This window comes from Lepisosteus platostomus, chromosome 7 (genome assembly GCF_059453375.1).
Source record: "Lepisosteus platostomus isolate fLepPlt1 chromosome 7, fLepPlt1.hap1, whole genome shotgun sequence".
NCBI classification, from domain to species: Eukaryota; Metazoa; Chordata; class Actinopteri; order Semionotiformes; family Lepisosteidae; genus Lepisosteus; species Lepisosteus platostomus.
In genome coordinates, this window is record NC_142617.1 from 54,231,742 (window position 1) to 54,246,469 (window position 14,728).

At 33.3% G+C, this 14,728-nt stretch overlaps 1 protein-coding gene across 5 annotated transcripts in view; it reads left to right on the plus strand.

Annotated features, from left to right (window-relative positions):
• The window catches only part of lingo1a (leucine rich repeat and Ig domain containing 1a), a 516,838-nt gene that overhangs the window by 428,457 nt on the left and 73,653 nt on the right, over positions 1–14,728 (plus strand). The gene's annotated exons all lie outside the window — the stretch shown is intronic.

Here is a 14,728-nt window from a genome sequence, read left to right on the forward strand (position 1 = left end):
ATCCTGTTAAATACTGTATGTTCCTAGTTAATAGTTGTCATAATTAAAAATCAATAGTAAAAAATGTAATAAAAGAGGGGTCCAAAACTGTGTTTTAATATGTTTATTTTTAATTGAAGCAAAATAATTGTATTTTTTGTGTTTTAGAGGTTTATCACCTATCTTAAAGATTTGTTTTGTCTCTGTCAAAATTTCAGTCAAGAGATGCTTTGTGTTAGGGCTCCCAGTGAGCACAACAGGATCAATAACAAGTGGATTGTTTGAAAGGGGTTTTCATGATTCAGATTGATAAGAATGTTCTTAGTGAGCATTTTTGACACCCCACTCTGGAGCTCCTGTCACTGATCCTGCATTTGAGACCTCAAGGTTACAGCTGAAGATTGTGAGGCAGGCTGAGCAAGTGAGCGAGGGCCCCTTCGTTATATTCTGCTCATACTCCTTTTTCTATGTGGGATATAATCCTCCCAGATAATTAAAAGAAAAACAAATTCCTTCAACAGATGACGAGACAAGGGCAAGGAAACAGCATTACAATGACAAATCAAAGCTGATGAGGATGTAGCAGCCTGCACTAACATTCTTTAGATGAGACACAAACACCCGGCTGTGTGCAGAAGGCACCTCCCTGAATCTTAACGAGGTGCTACCACAATTAAGCATGTCTCGCTGCCTGCTTCCTCACACAGATCACATCCCCTTCTCACCTCTCCGAGTGTCCCTTTACCTTAGGGAAGGAGACAGCTGCCAGTCCATCTCTCTGGCAGCCAGCTTTTGAGACCAGCAACAGTGGCATATGGCATGAGAGGTGTCTATGCTATAACCTTTTTATTTGTACTATGTTGCATGTTTAGAATTCACAGTTTATATTTTTTCAAGGGATGTCTTACTTTATTACTGCACTGTATGGTTTATATTTTAATAAAGAAAATAAAGATCTCCATGTAAGTGCAAATTATGCTGAGGGAACAATATGAATGTATTGCAAACTAGTATTGCAAAATACTCCCTTTGACATGTAAGGGAAGTGTGTGCATCCTAAGCAGCAATAGAGGATTGTGAATCAATAGTAGAAAGTTATTTTCGAAGTTTAATAATTGTAAGTTATTGCAAGTAATTGCCATTTTGGAACTAAATGGTACATCCTTTCTCTTTTATCTGTTTGTCATACTGTGTGGTCCACAAAAATAGAAAAATGAAACGCAATTATATTTTCTGTTTTAGAGCTGTTGTTGTTATGAAAAAATATTCTTGACTAGCTGTCAATATTGGTTGTATCACACAAAATTACTTGCAGAATTGAAGTTTTTCATTTAAAGTGATATATTTACTATTTTTCAGAAATATTTTATATATTTTAAAAAAGACATTACGGAGTTTATTCTTGTTGGATGAATTTAGGAAGTCATGAGCTAGATTTTTTATTTACTACAGATATTGATTGAATTCATTTGAGTGCTATGTGCTTGATTTATGTTTGTTGCTATGTAAGCTACTTTAATTAAGCTTGCTTGTGATTCTTCCCCTGATTCAGAAGTATTTGTAAATGTTAGGTAGCTGACCCAAAGCAGAACAGTTGTAGTTTCTAATTCTAATCATTTGAAATATTATTTTTTCTCTGAATTGAATTAACTGCAAACACTGAGTAAGCAGAGAGATGTAGATGTAACCATAGAATTGAGTGTTACTTGGAGTTCTATTGCTACTAGTGCTACTGTTAGTTCCAGTACAACTACTTTGGATGCTGCTAGTACAATAATGTGCGGGGCAGTCCTAAAAAGTGAAATACTCCCCAACACTGCACTTAAAAGAAATCCCTAAAATGACACACTCCAGCACTGTGGAGTCCTGCGGACACTGTGGACTCCAACACTATAATTATCTAAAATCAACAAAGTAACATAGTCCAACACAGCAAGTGTACGGAATCACTAAAGTGCCACACTCTGACATTGCGGTTATTCGAAATCATGAAGGTGACACACTTCAATACTGCAGTTCTCCAGAATCATTGAAAATTTATGTTATATCAATTAAGCCTGTAAGGCTTAAATAAACTTGCCATGTTTTTTTGGTAGCTTACAGTTTTTTGTTTAAGCAGTCAAATGAACCTCAAGTGGTAACTCCTACAATATGATAAGGTTTAAGGAAGAAAAAAACATATCAACATTCATGTATAAACTGAATAACAAAAAAGAGATTAAATTCCACAAATTTTGATTAATTACCCCACCAGCTATAAATGAGTAATTGATTAATTGTTGCTCCCTTAATTAAAGAGGATCTGCCGGGTCCCCAGCTGTGCTACTCTAGCTCCATTAAAAGTGCTCGTTCCTGATTAGAGATGTAACTAATTTAGAGGCAGGCTTTGAGCTGCCACTAGGCCAGAGACTTAGGCCTGTCAGTCTCCTAGGCCTGATGAAGCACCCTTAATTACAGGGATTTTTTTTTTCTTAAATGAAGTAATTATCAGGAACTCTAAGCCGCCTTATTTTGGAAAAAAGACTCTCATACCATGAAAACTGGCTTTGGATACTTAATTACATCACGTGGTGGCCGGGGAGCGTGGAATTAAAGATTACAGAGTATACTCTGGGAAGCTTACAGAGTCCTTTCTTAATGAGCTCATGGCATCCTTAATGCTTGAGCTGAAGGGTGACTTTACAAGCTTCTGAAGACTGGAATCAAATTTATCAGCATCATTTTCTAATTCAGTAGATCTCCATAGTGGCAGATTTTAAAAACCATCTTGGAGTACACCTTCCAACAAGGTTAAAATAATATCTTTAATATTTTTGAGGGCACCCATGTCTGTCAAATAAATTAATTTACAGTATCTTTACATCATTAATTAGAAATGATAAAAAAGCCACATAACGCATACCAATAACTGTAATACAGTTTAAAATTGGTAAATATACATTAAGTAGTTGAAAATGATACAATACAATAGTTCTGTTGCTGGTTTTAGAGATATTCTACAATTTAAATGCACCTCATGAATATCCTTTAAAATATTGAATATGAATATGATAAGACAATTACTGCTGTTTTTTTATACAAGAAATGCATTTATGGAAACTCATCTAAGATCTAAAATTCTCTCACATTGCTGAGTTACTTTTGGTCATTGAAGTATATCCCTTTGCATTAGTATTTATCATGCCATTTAAAAACAAATCAGCACTCAGATGTAATGCTTCATTAATTCTGTGCAAAACTTCAAAGATCTATTGATATTGCTTGTTGGTTGCTTCTTGTATTGAACAGCATCCTGCAGTAATAACTACCTTTTCCTCATCTGAAAACAAACTGAAGGCATTGAAAATGACCTTATGAATGCCCGGTAATTGAAAAGTGTAAATTAAGTAGTGTTAGAGAACAAATAACTACTAAAACATTTTGTACATAATTAGTTCAACTGGATTTTCAAAATGCTGTCTCTTGTTCAAAGAAAAGTGTTTTGCTGATTGATTTTCTTAGAGAACTGTGCTGAAGAGCACATCAAGTGTTTCTGGTAGTGTCTGATGCCAAAGAAATCTTATGCTTATTCCAAGAGAAAAATATTGAAGTTGTATTAGTCTATTAAAAAAAACAAATTCTCACATCGTGCCTTACGCTGCTTCCCCACGGTTTTGATTCAATGTTATTGAGTCAGGCAGATTTCTTATTTATCACACAAAACATTCCAATTTGACACCTAAAGTTTTCACTTGAGAATATAAAATATCCACTTATGTCTGTGATTGAAAAACAAACTAAACTGTAAAAATACTTTGTTGACTGTAACTCAGATGTCTGTGTGCTACTTTTCTCTCTTTAAATTAGTGATACATACAGTATTTTGGTTTAAATAAAAGACATTTTTTTATTTCAAAAAGCACCCAGAAGTAATGTAAGTTCTTATTGAAGACTATAGTGCATTGGAATTGTCCTGACTTAAAACAGCTAGGCTGTATAGTTTCAAAGAAGATTTTAACCTCTCTTAAAATAGAAAAAAGTGATTTTTGGACAACCCAGACTTAAAACCACAAAACTAATAATAATAATATTTCATAAGAAATGAGGACAGTCAAAGATTGTGTGGAAAGTAGAATAATTTATAGAGTTTGTGAAAACGTGGCTTAACCCACCTGGATGATGGCCAATCACCTGGCCATTTGATGCAAAGATTAGTACCCCCATGCTCCATGAAAAGAAGACCAAAGGCTGGCTGCAAAGCTGGAGATGGGGTGGAGGAGAGACGCAAAACGAATGAGGAAGAGAAGAGAGTGACTTGTGGTATATATGGGAATCTGGAAAAATTATGTTAGGATTAGTTGTGGGTTATGGCAGCTGAGTTGGACAGATGTAATTTGAGCTTTCAGTTTATTTCTCCCCATTGCAGCACTCTGAGAAATGTTCTTTTTGCATTTATAAAGTTCGTATAACCTGTTCTGTATAAATATTTGAGCTCTGCTTAAACGATGTTAATGCTACATCAATGTTTTTCAGAATGTGAGCAATTTAAAAGGAAATGTTTATTACATTTGCAGAATGGCTTCTGTGATATGAAATTTGGTGACAGGATAAGATTAGATTATATGCTAACAGTGGTGCGTACAGGACATGAATTCAGATTCAGTAAATGGATTGATAAGCCATCTCTTAACCAGACTACAAACCAGACCTGCCCGACTACAAACCAGGTGAGGCTTCCAAGTCACAGCTTGACTGCCTGTGTTATCTCTGAATTCTAGGGTAGATAAAATATGTGACAAATGGTGGAAATATTTGGGTTTTGAGAGGACATCAAAATAAGTCTGGAAGAATATAATTACATTAATTACGGGGAATCTGGGAGAGAGAGAGTGTATGCTGGATAAAAGAAAAGAAAACTGTTTCTGTTCTAACCTTACCTAGGTTTTCAGAGTTTGTGGGAGTGATAGAATGCTTTGACAGTGCTTGTGTTGAGCAAATGGAAATTCTCCACTGTGAAGTGCCCTAGGGATTGTGGAGTGTGGAGAATGGTGAAGCCAAAGTGTTCATTCTAGATGGCTTGGAGCTGATGCTGCTGAGAGTGGGAATATTTCCACTCCGAGAAGGCCCCAGGACTGAAAGCAGGCGCAACAGGAGAAATTCCACCCTCCCAAGGATTTAGCCAACTGTGTGTACATGAAGATAGTATAATCTGTGCACTGGCAAAGACATTGCCCACAAGGGCTGAGCAAACAGTCAAATCTGCCGCTCAGGGAGCTCAAAGAAAACACTTTCAAACAAGATGCTTTTGTTCTTTCAATTTCCTGTCCTTAACCTTGAAACTACCCTCAGCTGGTTTGAACTACACAAGTTTTTATTTTTATTATTTTTTCATCTATCACTGTGAAGAGTTCTGGCCTTACTACGAAGTTTACATTTTATTTATAAATACATACAGTATTTTCCCCTTCCATCAATAGAATTTATCAATGTTTTTGTACTTCCATCTTGTAATACCATCTTGCTCAGTGTGTAAGAAGTATGAGATATCTCTTCAAAGCATTCTTGAATATTTTGAAAACTGCCTAGGAGCACACCATGTCATTTACTTCTTCATCATAGCACACCCTTAAATGTTACCACGTTGCAGTAGTAAAACTGTGGGACTATACAAGGAGTAGTTATCTTATTGAAGCAATTAGTTTGGAATAATAAATACAGAGGCACTGAAACTGCCTTAGGATTAAATTTACCATAGTTATAGATGGCCACAGGCAGAACGATGGAGCAAATAAGTTGCATCTTTTCATTGCACAAACTCATGGAGAGTTATTCATATAGCTTACTTATTAACATAGCTTGCTTTTGGTAAAAGGTTATTCCACTGGGTTTGATCATACCTTACAAGAAAATGTTGCAGTGCAGGTCTGGTCATTGGCATTTAAGTAGATTTGTATGCCAAGACAAAGACAATAAAATATTCGCAAATAAAACTGAAATTGCATTTAGATTACTTGTCACTTAGTTCAAGGGCAATTTTTTACACCATTTTATTGTTTTGAATTGGTGCTTCAGGAATAATCCTTCACTTGTTCTCTAGTGCCCATATGTTTTTGAGAGAATAGTATTCCTGCATAAATGTATTTTATGTCTATTTTTCTAACATAAGCTTCAAATTAATTTAACAGTTATATACAGTATATTGCAAATGATTGATTTAAAAAACTAACATGATAATTGAAAAGACGAACTAAATAAAAAGAATCTTTTATTTTTTTAGATATTTTTGGAGAGAATTGTTAAACATGTATTGATTACTTAAGTAGGTCAACAGAGCAACTGAGATGGATAAACAAAATGCTGAAGGTATTAATGTTCATGAAGTGTTCTCCTTACTTTTTAATGGTGTGAGTGTTCTTGATACTTTTCAAACAATCTGAAAGAAGTGAAAATCATACACTCTTTTTTAGAAGGAAATATGTTTGAAAGGAAGTCATATTTGTTTTTTTGTTTTTTCGGTTCAATTCAGATTGTTTTTCATTTTCACTAATGATTCCAACACAAATATCTATCATCATACATTGATGGCTGGATAGTATGCACGGTAGGGAATGCAATAAGAGGTGCTTCAAACATGAAAAGAAAATCCAAAAGTCTCCTAAAATTAATAATACATTCATTAACAAGTATTTTTTTAAAATACATTTCACACAAGCTAAAATAGTGAGTAAATAGTTTAAATACTTTTGCCATAGTAGAGTTCCATCATTTCCTCAATTTTCCCACATCCTCCAGTGTTTCTTGACACCATTCCAAGCTCATCTTTCTGCCATGGTACATTTTTTCAAACAAAACTTTGAGAAATAATCACAGAGTTCTACACCAGCAGAGCTTGATTAATACTTCACAAATTCTTATCGTAGGTGTCTGAACATTGAATCTTGATTTGAATCTCTGTATTGAAGTATTGTTTCAAAAAGTAGTTATTGCCACCACCTTTGTTTCCCGTGCTGAAAATGAAACAAAGAAAACATAAAAATCAAGCAGAAGAAAAATAGTAATATTTAATATAGTAAATATTTTTTAATAACTGGTAAGTTGAATAGACTGAAAGACTGTTATCATCACAGCACACCAGATTCTCAAACTTCAATGGCTGCCCACATCATAGAATTATTTGCTTGGCTGACTTGTACATTCACATCAAGGAATCAAAAGGAACTGTCAATATTTAATTAATCACTTTTATCTCTGATTATTTGATCAATAACAGCAGGACAGTTGGTGCATCTCAAATCAGGGAGTGCAAGGAAATCGAAGAGGATTTAGCCAGGGGTGGGGTGGCATTTGTGATGGGATACACAACTTTCCACCATTAAGTTCTCAGTTCAAAAGGCCCTGAAATCGATATTCAATTTCATGTCTCCGGTGGATGTCTTGCTTAGCTCCTTGTATAAAAATAAACATTCAGAAGACTTTCAAATTCAACATAACACTATCTTTAGTTTGTTGGTGCAATATGTGTAAGGTAATGAGCCATACTTTCTTACAAAACAAGTACTCAAAGAAAAACATAATAGCACTAAATTTAATTGTTGACTACAAAATCTAAATCTATAGGAATGAGAATACACCACAAATAATACCTTGTATTTTTTTACTGCTTGGCTGTTTACCAATGTTTTAGTTACTCGGCCATTAGAGTTAATTCTCCAGCAGGAGGAAAGTAATCAGCAACCATGCATATATTAAACAATGACTTTATTTTCACCATTTACTGACGAGCTAAAATCTACATAGTAAAATAGCAATTAGCAGCATTATATTTGCAGATTTTTGGGAGGTATTTCAATGACATGCTCCAGGTTCTACTAATATATTTTGGTTCACAGAAGTTATTGTATAATTAGTACGTTTTTGATGTTCTGATTATTTAATAATTCTTAAAATCATTCAAATCTACTTCCTTCCAATATTTAATGCAAAAATATCTGAAAAAAAATAAATGACAGTAACCGTTTTGTAAGTGAATAAAGCTGCAACCTTTACCATTTTTCGGCATCCAGTGAAAGTGATTTCCATTGTAATGCCTTTCATTTTCAATATCACAGTCCATGAAAAATCAGCATTTGCTGCTGCTTTTTCTGGGAGTGAAATAACCCAGAAATCAAAGTGTATACGGTTCGTTCTCCCCCTTCACCCGTAGCTAGGTTTTCATTTGAGATCTCACGAATGAAAAAAAAGAACAAAGATTTTTTTTCACTAACTCTTTTTCACTTCTGCTTTTATAAACTTGCTATTTGCTTTTGCAAACTTGTATAAGTACTTCTGCTCCGAACTCAAGTCCAAAGGGTTTCTTAATGGCCCAGTTTCAAACATGCATAAGAAGAAATCCAACACAAAACACAGGCATCTTTTTCGAAGCAAACAATAGTTACTTTTACATTGAGCTTTGAATCCAGTTTTTCAAACTAGTGTTAAGCATTCGTGATGTCAGAATGCTTTGTTCTTCAAAATGATTAATATGTATCAATCTAATTTGTGTTGAAAACACTATACAGTAAGTCTTGATGCTGATACAGAAAAACTTGTATTACTTGTACTTTTCATAGGCAAAATATTCCTATTAGCACGTCCAAGGGGCAAGAGAAAGCAGCAATGTACAGTACAGTTGCTGTTCTATATAAGTGGCTAAAATAAATTAACCAATTCTAAATATACATATATGTAATTCAGAGCCAACCCCCTGAAACACAGTTAAATTAGTTTGTCAATTGTAACTGAGATGTATACTTTACAAATGTAATAGAAGCACATTTTATCGGATAAATGACCAACCTATGTTGTGGAGATGAATACATTGCTCTGCACTGTAATAGAATCACTTTCGTGTACAGGAGCACTATGTGATCAGACAATCTAAATGACATGCACCCATTTACATAAACTGTTCTTATGGAAAACAATATCATTAGATTTCATTGCTCATGCAAACAAACTGTGACTGACAGATTAAATGATTTCCCACTTCAGATCTTAACTAATTCATTAATAATTTGTTTATTTGGGTAATAGTTTAGTCAAGTGTGACCTACAATTCTACTCATTTATACAGCTGACTATTTAAAACCAGTAATTTTCCAGTTAGGAGTCCAGATCCACAGTCACTATGCTATAATGTTGTCTAAAAGGAACCAAGTTGTTCCTTTCCCTCCTTTTTAAGTAAGATTCCATATGACTACATTTTTGCAGTTTTTTGTTGTTTAGTGTTCAACCAAAATATATTGGTAGAACCTGGAGCATGTCATTGAAATACCTCCCAAAAATCTACAAATATAATGCTGCCAATTGGTATTTTACTATGTAGATTTTAGCTTGTCAGTAAATAGTGAAAATAAAGTCATTGTTTAATATATGTATGATTGCCATCATAGCTCCATCACAGATTATTCTAAGATAGAAATTCTAAGTTTGAGAATTTAAACTCAAACAAAGATGGTTCCAAAGATATTATTGGTTATTATTTCAAGGTATTTGTCCACTGTACAACAGTGTATTCTAACTGTTGTTGTGATTCTTCTCACTTTCATTTTTTGTATTTCAGAAAAGAAAGGAGAAATATCCCAAGATAAAAACAAAGAGAAGGTTTAGAACTATGAGGGAAGCAATCAAAAAGACATCTATTGTCAGTCAAATTCATCTCATATATATTATATATACTGTATAACACTAACAGGAACATTCTTTCTCATGTATACAGGGTATATTATATTTACTGTAATTTATTTTTTTCGGATATTTTTGCATTAAATATTGGAGGGAAGTAGATTTGAATGATTTTAAGAATTATTAAATAATCAGAACATCAAAAACTTACTAATTATACAATAACTTCTGTGAACCAAAATATATTAGTAGAACCTGGAGCATGTCATTGAAATACCTCCCAAAAATCTGCAAATATAATGCTGCTAATTGTTATTTTACTATGTAGATTTTAGCTCGTCAGTAAATGGTGAAAATAAAGTCATTGTTTAATATATGCATGGTTGCTTATTACTTTCCTCCTGCTGGAGAATTAACTCTAATGGCCAAGGAACTAAAACATTGGTAAACAGCCAAGCAGTAAAAAATACAAGGTATTATTTGTGGTGTATTCTCATTCCTATAGATTTAGATTTTGTAGTCAACAATTAACTTTTAGTGCTATTATGTTTTTCTTTGAGTATAATTAATGCAAGGTTATAAAAATTATCCAAATGACTTTCACATTGTATTTTTATTTGTAGAAAATAAGAACACAAGATAGGTTGCAGATGAGAGCAGGTCATTCAGTCCATCTGGTTTGGTTAGTTGCTAGTATATAATTGATCCAAGGATCTTGTCCAGCTGTCTCTTAAAAGAAGGCAAAAACTTGCATAACATTGTTAGTTAGTGGAAGTTACTGTTAATAAAGGAAAGCAATGCTTGTACTGTATGTGGAAAAGGAGATTAAGGTGATAAAGTACTGTACATGAAAGTATGTCAATTACTTTTAAAAATAGCTATGTTTAATGAGATCTAGTATTTGGATTTTTTTCAAAATATTCTTGTACAATTTGAAAGAGAAAAGGTACCTCATAAGTAGCATAAGGTACTTTTGAGAGCTACCATAGCTCTCAAGTTGAAGACAAAAGTGGTTTATTATTAAAACCTCTCTTTGTGTCAGGGAATGCTGAGCAAGCTGATTCTCAGCAAGATATTTTTTAATTATACAGAGATTTTTTTAAAATCTTAGGTGAAGATGAGTTTATGAATAACCTAGCCCATGAGCAATCTAGCCTTGTCTCACACTTTTGGCAGCTGAACTATATGTACAGTATATACCATATATAATATATAGAACACAAACAATCATTATTAAATTAAAGAGACTAAAATAGCAGTGGAATGGATATGCAACTACACCAACAAGTAATCTTAGAAAACACCAAAATAATGACTAACAATGATATCTCCTCTAGCAATATAAAATTATAACATTTAATTATTTCAGCAATTAATTAATAAGATCATATACTGAAAGAGGATCCTCAGAAAAAAAAGTTCAGCAATCTGGGAAAATGACTATGAGTGCTTGATGCTGATTTCAAATGTTGGGTAAAATTATTTCCAGACTTCGTTTTAGATATCACTGGGATCACAGTTTGGGAAACATTGCCTAGGGTACAGGGGCAAATGTTTTTTTAGGGATGACATATGTACAGTATGATCCATCGATTACTACTTTATTACTGAAACATGCTGTGTTCAGTGTTCATAAATGATAAAAAAATGCCCAATACATGTCTTGTCAGTGACTCAAGTTGTTTATGTTAGAATGGAACACTTAAGGAATGCAAAGGAAAAGTGCAGATGTGGTTTCTATCCTACCTGTCCATCCATTTTCTAACTGCTTTATCCAGTGGTGGAGGAGCCAGAGCCTATCCCAGCAGCTTTTTTCCTATCATCTTTTAAAATATCATGAGGGCTTTGATGAATTGGAATCAAAGATAAATAACTATTAAGATAATATTTACTTTTGACAAACTGTTAGATATATGCAATTAGGCGACTGAAAATAACAGTGAGCTTGAGCTGAGATGTCAATCTTTGAGAATCTGTCACACTGTACGGAACAATCACGTTGCCAATTAAATCTTTAAAGATTTTGACTTGGCAGAAAAAAAGATATATAGGATGAGCCTTGGTTGATAAAACTAAGTAAAAAAATAAATTCAGGACAATTTATCAAGGGTGAATTTTCAATTTCACCAATTGTTCACTAGAAAGTTGTACTCCAAAATACTCTTTGCTTCATACTATTAAATATAATTGAAGTAGCTGTTCAAAGATTTCTGAATGCATTGCTGTCCTGATGGCTGTCCCAAAGCAAAATAAGTGAAATCTTCAAGAGAAAATATGGCTTTTTTGAAGTGCCTTTAAAACCCAATTTAACTGACAGGTGAAGATGTAATTAAAAAACATCAGCTTCATCAGACATCACTGGGTGGTAATATACTGTAGTGTACTGTAATATACTGTAATCATAAGCCTTGTTTTTCTGTTTTATTTGTTCCCTTTGTTATCCCTTAGTTTGTACTACAGTGCCAGAATTAACTTATTAATTAAAAAATAAAGCTTTTTAGCACTGAAGTTAATTTTAATCAGTGATTATCTAGTTATGATGTGGTTAAAAATCTATTTTTTTTGTACAGTACTTGTCTTTTGTGTTCTTTGAAATGATTACCTTCTGGAAATACATGTTGATATACAGTAATAATAGCTAGGAGACACTGTTTATGTAGTCTAGAATTCCCATTAGTTATGTCTTTTCTGCACCAGGGAAGCCATGATATGCAGCTTTAGTTAGAAATTAGAGGGTACGAAATCAAAGTTTTAAATGTTGTCAATTTGATATAGATAGACACTGCCAATCTCTTATTTACCAATTATTTAGTTATAGTATTCATTACACTGCCCTGCCTAGAGTTTTATTCTAGTAAGAAGGAACATTTTTCAATTGAAAAGTTTTAGGCACGCAGGCTCTGTTGTTAAGGTTTTTGTTGTGGACATTGTGGTGTCTCATTATAATAAGGCATAATTATATATGACAGGATTCAGCTGGAATGATCAAAGCAAGACCCATTGGTAAGAAATTAGGTGCAGTGGCTGTTGCTATAATGTTACTAGTTTAATGCTATTTCTTGTTATCTTTGGTAATTAGGGAGGCTAAGAGTAAGCAGCATAAATTCCCTGTATGTTTGACCATTTACAATATACAATGCCCTCCAGTCTTATTCATACCACTAATGAAATATGAAAAGACTTTGTATACTGTAGCAGTTACAGTTTGGATAATGCCTCATTTACAAAGATATTATAAATGTCACATTTTTTCACACCTCTAAGTTTTTCTTTCAATAAAATTAAATCCAAATAAGTGTTCTCGACTGGCTATCTCAATCTGCATACTTCAATCCAATTGAACATTTGTAAATCTATCTCACTATGACAGTTAATTAATGGAAACTGATGGGTCTAAAGGACTTGGGGCAATTCTATAGGGAGGCATGTTCAGACATTTTCCCTCTGATGTGTCAGAACCTCATAGCACCCTTCAAGAGGCATTTAGTAAGTGTAATCCCTGCCAGAGGAGGATTTATCAAATATTAACTACAGAGGTGTGAATTGATGTGACTCTTGTGTTTTCTGGATTTGAATTATTTAGAACAAATTTGACTTTTCTCAATAGCAATGTTATTAGTTTTACTGTTTAATGTGTTTAGACTTTTATGAGCAAGAAACATTATCCAATCTATAAATTTCTCTGTCATTTGATCTTTCTTATTCCTATTTCATCATGGGTATGCATAAATTTAGAGGGCAATGTAAAAGGCCTCAGATACATTACTCATGTAGAATTTAAATTTAATGTCAGTTTTTAAATTACCCTTTGTGGAAAAAACAGTTAAAATTGAAAGATTGATCAAAGAATCTTGAGTGCTGCACCATCTTCTAATGTCTACAATCTTTTAGAACCCAGATTTTCTAACCCAGTCTATTTGTTATCCTCAAATATGTCTTGCAGTTTCATGGTAAAATAACAGCACTGACAACAATATGTGAACATTCCTGAAAATTATTGGTATGACAATTACTATGTTCAGAGACATTTTAATGTTTACAATTAAGTAAAAAGTTAAAAGAACAATGATTTAGTGTGAATAGCAGAATGTATTGAATGTATTTGTATGACTTATTTTTATGTCAAATTGCCAAACACAATTACATGGTCCCTTCACTTAGTTGGAACAAAAATTATGAAATTATAAAAACGTCCATAGTACAAATAACTGACCTAAATTGTATAAAGAGTTGGGATGCAACTTCCCAACTCCGAACTGTAGTCACCTAGAATTGACTTACAGCGTTGTTAAACCCACATAAATACTTCATGGACTGCATGAACATAATGTAACCTTGAGATAACATACATGTTATGTTAAATAGATATGTTAGGAAAGACGTTTGATGAATAGTATGAGTATGGTATGTGAATGTTGTTGAATAATATATATTGTATGCTATCTCAACTATGGTACTAAAACAAATTTAATTTTAATATATACTCTTTGTCCGCTTCATATTTTTGGTTTCAATTCATATTTAGTCGAGGAATAATGTATATACAGTATTCATTGGATAATGTTGATTGTTTTTATGCTTTTCTTCTTCTTATGCTCTTCTTATGTTTATCCCTTTTTATCATATGATGCATTTACACTTAAAATCAATCCCTGATTCTAAAGGAGTTGTTTTATTTTTACAAACCATTTTCTACAATTGTTTATTCTTCTGTGAACAAAGCACATAGCATGACAGATTATATTTCTTTATAACCTTCTTTTAAATTACTAGTTTAATTACCAGTTACCAGTAGTTTATATTTTCATGCAAGGTAGTACAGCTGTAGGGGTCTGATGTCCTTTGATTCACATCTGTTTGCCCATTATAAGGAAGCTGCATGTACTGGTGTGAGGGTCATGGCAAGCTGGAACTATAATAGCAGCATAAGACACCAGGCAGTGCATTAATATTCTTTTGAAAACGTAAACATGCATTGACTCCACTCACATAATTGGTTGCCACTGTAACCTGGTATTCATTGCCAAAAGTGCTGACTATACAATATTTTTAATAGATTTTCATATACAACTGTAGAAGGTTTTTGGCTGATGCCACCTCTGTGAAT